Consider the following 7,355-nt stretch of genomic DNA (forward strand, 5'->3'; position numbering starts at 1 on the left):
CTTGTGGCAGAAAATTCAATAGAGATGGGAGAAGCTTTAATGTTGAATAAGGTCTTGTTGAAACCAGCTAGGGAGACTGTTGAACCGACACAGAGGAAAGCCTTGTTTAGGACTGTTTGCAAGGCCGAAGGAAAATGCTGCAATGTGGTGATTGACAGTGGGATCATTGAAAATATAGTTTCCAAAGAAATGGTGGAAAAACTTGGATTGAAAAGGTTGAAGCATCCAACACCATATAAGGTATCATGGCTGCAGAAAGGTCACCAATTTTTGGTAAGTGAGCAGAGCGAAGTAGAGTTCCAGATATGCCAATATAAGGATAAGATAGTTTGTGACATCATGCCAATGGATGTCTGCCACCTTCTTTTGGGACAACCTTGGCAATTTGATAGGAAAGTGGTGCATGATGGAGAGAAAAATACCTATAAGTTTGAAAAGGATGGCATCAAGCATACCCTCATGCCATTGAAGGAAGAAAGTACATCTGTGATGAGTATCTCAAAAGCATTGTTGTTGGGAGGAAAGGAATTTATACAACAAATGGAGGAAGAAGAGTTCAACTATGTGGTGGTATACAAGCCAAAGGAAATACTTTTGCACATTGAAATTACAAATTTACTTGTTGAGATTTGAGAGATGTTGCATGAGTTTAATGATATCATGGGAGATCACTTTCCAAGTGAACTGCCACCTAAGTGAAGTACCAACTATCACATAGACTTGATACTAGGTGCAAGTCTTTTGAACAAAGTTGTTTATCGAATGACACCCAAGGAGAATGAAGAGATAAGGAATCAGGTTCAAGGGTTGCTGGACAAAGGGTTGATAAGGGAAATATTGAGCATGTGCGTTGTTTTTGCGTACTAATTCCAACAAAATATTGAGAATGGAGGATGTGCACAGATTCCAAAGAAATCAACAAGATTACAATCAGGTACAAATTTCCCTTGCCACGAATGGATGACTTGATGGACTTTTTAAGTGGGGCAACCTACTTTTCAAAGGTTGATTTTTAGAGTGGTTACCATTAGATCTGGAGCAAAGAAGGAGACAAGTGGAAGACAAATTTCAAGACTAATAGTGGACTGTATTAATGGCTTCTCATGCCATTTGGACCGACAAATGCACCAAACACCTTCATGCGGTTGATGAACAAGGTCTTGAAGGAGTTCACCAGTAAGTTTTTTATTGTTTATTTAGATGATATTTTGATTTTCGGTCGAACACAGGAAGAAAATATTAGGCATGTAAGGTATGTTCTAGAAAGGTTGCAACAAGAGAAACTATTGAGTAACCTGAATAAGTGTACTTTCATGAGGTCTAAGTTGGTATACTTAGGATTTTTCATTTCCAAAGATGGGTTGAAAATGGATCTGGAGAAAATAGAGGCAATTGTGAGTTGGTCTTCACCTAAGAACATTTTTGAAGTTAGGAGTTTTCATGGTTTAGCTAGCTTCTATTAGAAGTCCATCAATATTTTTAGTGGTATTTGTGCACCTATTGTTGAGACAATTAAGAAGGATAGACATCCATTTTGTTGGAAAACAACAACATAGAAAATTTTCCAGCTCTTGAAGAAAAAGATCATTGAGAAACCGATGTTGAAGCTACCTAAATTCAATAAGATTTACCAAGTCATATGTGATGTTATTGGTACAACCATTGGAGAAGTATTAAGTCAAGAAGGCAGGCTTGTTGCATATTTCAATGAGAAGTTGAATGACCCAAAGCATAAATACTCATCTTATGAAATGAATTCTATGTGTTGGTTCAAGCATTGAAGAATTGGAGGCACTATTTGATTCCCAAGGAGTTTGTTTTTTCTCTGACAATTATGCATTAAAATATATAATACAACAACATAGGTTGAACCATAAGCATGCCAAGTGGGTGGAATTACTACAAAGTTTCATCTTTGTTGTGAAACATGTGAATGGATAAGAGAACAAGGTAGCCAATTCTTTGAGTAGGAGGAGCTTGATCATATAGGAGTGCCATTTGCATATTTTGGGCTTTGATTATCTGAAGGACTTGTACGAGCATGCTCTTGATTTCTAAGAAGCCTTTGAAGCATGCAGGAACCTTGTGAGTAGAGATAACAGCCCATGGAGGGAGTTTATGTTGCAGGATGGTTTGTTTTTAAAAAACAGTTAGTCATGTATTCCCCATTGTTCAATGAGGGAGAATATGATGCAAGAAAAGCACATTGGAGGATTGCCAGAGAATTTTGGTGTGGAAAAGACACTTGTACAATTGGAACACTTCTACTTTTGGTTGAAGATGAGAGCTGATGTACAAAAACATGTGGGTAGGTGCAGAGTATGTCAGCATGCGAAAGTGATCCAGGAGGATCTCATGTCAGATCAGTTCGACATGGAAGTCTAGTTCATCTTCAGCTTCGTCAACTTCATCAGTGTTCTTCAGTTAATCATGGTGATGGTTTTCATGGTGGAAATGTGGTCCAGATTATTGTCATAATGTGACAATATTATTGTAATGGGTTTTTTTGAATGGTGATGTAAAAAGGTTTAAATGCTAAGCCAAACCTAAGTGCTAAATCCTGAGTGTAAAGACCTAGCACTAATCCTAAGTTCTAATCCGTAGCACAAATATGCAAGACATAATGCAAAACCTATGTAACAAACCTTATACCTAACCATATCTATTACAAAACCCACTTTCAGACTTTATATTAAAACTAACGCAAATACAAAATACAACTAACTGCGCGGGGAGAAGACTACAGTGAAACTTGGGCCATGTGAACAAGTGGAAGACCACAATTGTACAGATAAGGGAGACCATCGTCCGAAGGTTGCAACATGTGAATGGTTTGGAAGCCATGGAGTCAGGGTAACCACAACCGTCAGACAAGAATGCCACACTGCGAGTTGTCACATGAACAATTGGGTCACTGCGCAGTTAGCCAGAACTGCCAAACTGTTCCACTAGGTGGCCGCCGGGGGTTAGACCACCCAGTCACATGCCAATGGTCAAGCTATTCCATGCCATTTCCATACTGTCAGCGGTCCAGGGCCAATGATCATTCAATGGAGCACATTCATGCCTAGTTTGGCATTAGGAGTTCGAGTGAACCTTAGAAAACTATAAATTCATCCTTTCATTCATGAAGAGGATAATGAGAGTGATTTTGAGACTTGTATGCAGGTGCTGAGCTAGAGAGGAAGTTCTTGTTTTCAGTGTATCTTAGACATCCAGAGGTGGAATTGGGAACTGAGACAGGAGTTGGAAAGCTAGGAAAGAGAAATTTCTGTTGACAGAGACCAGAACTGCTTGTGTGCACATTCATTCTGGTGTTTTTTCTGTGTACAACTTCCTTGGATCAATCCTTAATAAATCAGATGCCCATCTTGAAAGTGAACCTGGAGACGTAGTCCATCAAGGATGAACTCCATAATCAATGTTTGTTGTATTCTATCTCTGTTCTTGCTGCAAATTCATGTTTAATTATGCTTCTTAAGTTCTTGATTAAGTCTTAAATAAAATGCTTTCCTCCAGTCTTCCACATTCAACACTTAAATTTAATGATCAATTCACCGTTGGCAAATAATCAATTCTACTTTAGTTTATGATTAATATCAGATCATATAATTTGGTATCAGAGCAGGTTGTGTTTTGTAGAATTTTTTCCAGTGAATGTTAACCAAGTCTAAGTCATGACGTGGAGAAGGAACACTTGAGGAGTTCGATCCAGAAATTGGAAAGCGAAAAGTCGCTCATCGATTGACAATGACAGGATCTGATGCAGGTGAAACTCCTGAAGGGAAGGTTGTTATAGACATATTTGGACACTGCAACCCCAAACTCATATGTCCATAAACTAAGGGCTCCTTAAGTCCCTAAAAGTGTTGTTTCATACCCTAAAGGATCATGGTCAACTAATTACATCATTTCCCAGAAGTTCCACCTGAAAAACTACTTAGAATTGGCCAAAACTGGACCATACAAACTGCTCCATGGGCAAATTACGATGCATACTGACTGCCAAACTGGCCAGGTGCGATGCATACTGAAATGGCCTTTTGTGGGGTGCGATGAGCGAGAATAGGCAAATGGCAGAGACAGTTTTCAAGGTGGATGATCATGGAATCTTCCAGAAACTTCTCCTATGACACTTGCCTCTCTGAATTCGCCCAGGGATGAGTAAGAGATCATGAAATCTCCAAGTGGAACCAAGAAATATCAGTGGAATGACACTAATAAAAAACCTCAAGCTGACTCACACCCTTGCAAGACATCTATAAATGGATCCCTCATCTGAGAGATCTGGAGGCTGGAATTTTGTATTTTGTAAGGAAGTGCTGTTGGTTTGTTGGTGAGAAGAGACATTGCATTGTTGGGTGATTTTCTTGTTCATGAGGTGAAGAGGGCTTCTACAATTGGGAGGGTGATGCTGGATCAGACAGCTGGGTTGTAATCCTCTCTTACATTTCTATTAATAAAGTTCTTTGAATTTTCCTCCATATAATTGTGTGTTTATGAATCTTATTGTTTATGAATGCAAATGTATGGTCAATTTGTTTCTGATTTCGCTTGTTTATGATGTTTAGATAGAGATGCTTTGATAGTTTGCTGTTACTTTGACTCTACAGGTACTTTTTGAAGCAGGACAAGTAGGGGAGTAGTGGCAAATTCTATCAAGGAAAGGAGAAATCAAGCTAGGATCAAAGCGCAAGATCCAGGTTGGTCCTCTTTTCTTCTCTTCCATCTATCACACTTAAAGGAACTCTCGAAAAGCTTTCATTGTTTGTTTCTAAGATAGCTACCCGTCTTAGTGGGACTAGCAGTTCGAATCGACACTAGTTTTCCTTGAAAAAATGGTGACTCTGCTGGGGAATGAATTGTTTGTTTTGTTTGTTTGTTGTTTTCTTTATAAAGTAGAGACGGAGCCTGAAGTTAGCTAGCTAGCCTTCGAAACGCCTTTGCTATGCAATTGCGAAGTAGATAAACGCTGCTTTAGTCAATCTCCGAGTTGGTTTATGAACTGAACATCTGACTTACAAAGCATTCTAAGTGCCCTTGTGGTAGCTCAGAACCTCATCAGATCTTACCCTTATGGTTTGTTTTTACTGTCCATCATTACTTAGCCTAAATCACTGAACTTAGTTACAAATTTTGAGCAAAAACCAAGCTCAGTTTCGCTCCTTGGTCCATCGCACTGTCTGTAACTATGCAACCTAGATGCATCACACCTCTCATGTGTTGCAGGTGAGATGCATCTCTATTTCCATATGTTGCAGGTGCGATGATTGAGTGATACTGCTTTCTTCTCTGAAAGTTGGTTTTTTCTCCTTGGTTTCAACTTTATTCAGTAGTTTTGTTGTACATGATCAATACCTTCTTGCTGAAACCTTCTTCCTTCACATATTTCAGCCTCCATCAGTTAGGAATTGTAAATGTTTTTGTGTATTTTTCAATCATTTACAGTCTTCCTTTGTCGAAAGTAGTCTAATCGAACTGTCGTTTTTGATGCAAGTGTCGTAATTGTCATTCTGAATCAAAAGAAGAGTGTCGTAAAGTCTTCCTCTTCTAGATAGTTGATTGTACTTTTTTCATTGTACTTGATTTGAGTTATTACTATTTGAAGTGTTGTTTTATAGTTTTCAATTCGAAATCGAAAAGTGTCGTCTTAGTCTTCCTTTTGTTTTGAAAAGAAATTGTTAGTAATGTCGCTTTGAAAGAAAATAGTTCATATTTGTACTTAGCTTTTTTTTTGGCATTCACACATTAAGAAAGCGGAAAACAAATACATGCGAAATTTGATTTAGAAAGTGCATTTAGTATGTGTTGTATGTTCTCTGCTGAAAGAAAAAATCGTTATCTTCTTTCCTTTGTAGCTAGGATTTTCATTGCTAAAAGAACATAAACGTCTGTTTAGCATGTTATATTGCATATTTAGGAATTTCACATCTACATCATGTGGTGAACCTTGAAAGACAAACTTCTAAGCAATATCAACCCTAAAATAAACCTCAATGAACATAAAAATGCTTTGGAACCTAACGCAACACATCTAGAAGTCTAGGCTAGTGACGTGTTCCGACATTGTAAAACCTAGTAACTATCGTTTTCATCAAAGGTTGGGTGATTCCTCCTCTTTGATATGACAAGTGCCAGTACGGACTTGTGCTCCCCGTACTGTCAAGTATATATTGGGAGACCACAATAGGTTGATATCCTTTATCCTTAGGAAACCTTTTCTGCCGCCCTATCGATCGTAATGCACTGAACACAACATTCGAGAAGATTGACAGCCGTACATAAGTCCTTGGTAATTTCTCTATCATTTATCACCAAGGTGTATTTTGCAGTTTTACGATCGGTTTGGTAAACCCTCTGTCTAGATTTCCAGAGTAATCACTTTCGTTCCTTTTCGACTCCTTAAAAGAAAAGGTCCATTTGAGCACTTGTCACTTCAGGCTCATTAAAAATCGAAGGTGACTAGAGTCACCTTTAGCTTTTTCTCGACTCTTAAAAATTGAAAAAGCAAGTTGCGTCAAAGTGTCTTAAAATTCATTTAAATCGGAAAAACATTTTTCCCCTTTAATTTTGAGTTGATCAAGTAATCCACAATCGTGGAAGAAAGTCAATCAAAACCCCGTCATTCGCGGAGACTAGCGAGTCAACCGTCTTTGACCCTGGAAACGAAACCAACCTGGGCAAAACGGTCTCGTTTAACTGAGTCCAATTCACCTGATTTATTTGAAACTTGTGTTTCAACATCGTCAGAGACTACAGTTACTCCAATTATCTCTCGTACATCTGCCTTTATAGAGAAACTTCTGCAGTTACAAGAGGACATTAGAACTAATCCTAGTGTAACGTTAGACACCTCTATTCCTAAAACAACTCCACCTAGGATTGATCCAAAAACTGAAGTTCACTTACCTGAACATCTGGAAGTTGAGTTCCAGAATTCAGAAGGTGTCACCCCTCCAGTATCTGTTACTGCAGAAGCTACACTTTCTTCGGCTCCAGAAATATTTTACGGACCTGACGGTCTACCTCTTCCACTTGGATTGATTGCTATAGAAGAGATAGTAGAGGATGTTCCACCCAGTACTCCAGTGCATTTTGGAACTAGGATCAACCTACATCCTTCTATTACAGAAGTTAGTCCTTGTAATCATTCTTCATTGCAAGTTCTTGTCGAATCGCTGGGAAATCTTTTGGATAGACTAAATATGTCTTAACAACCATCAACATCTAGGACTATGTCAACTGACACAACTACGACAGAGCTTCTTGCTGCCATTCCTAAAATGGTTGCTGGTATACCATCTGTCCCGGCTAGTTATCAACAACAAGCCAGAGTCCACTCAGGGACTGTTCTG

Source organism: Pinus tabuliformis, chromosome 5_2 (assembly GCF_031772625.1).
Source record: "Pinus tabuliformis cultivar Carrire ecotype Pingquan chromosome 5_2, CPIR1, whole genome shotgun sequence".
In the NCBI taxonomy this organism is placed as follows: Eukaryota; Viridiplantae; Streptophyta; class Pinopsida; order Pinales; family Pinaceae; genus Pinus; species Pinus tabuliformis.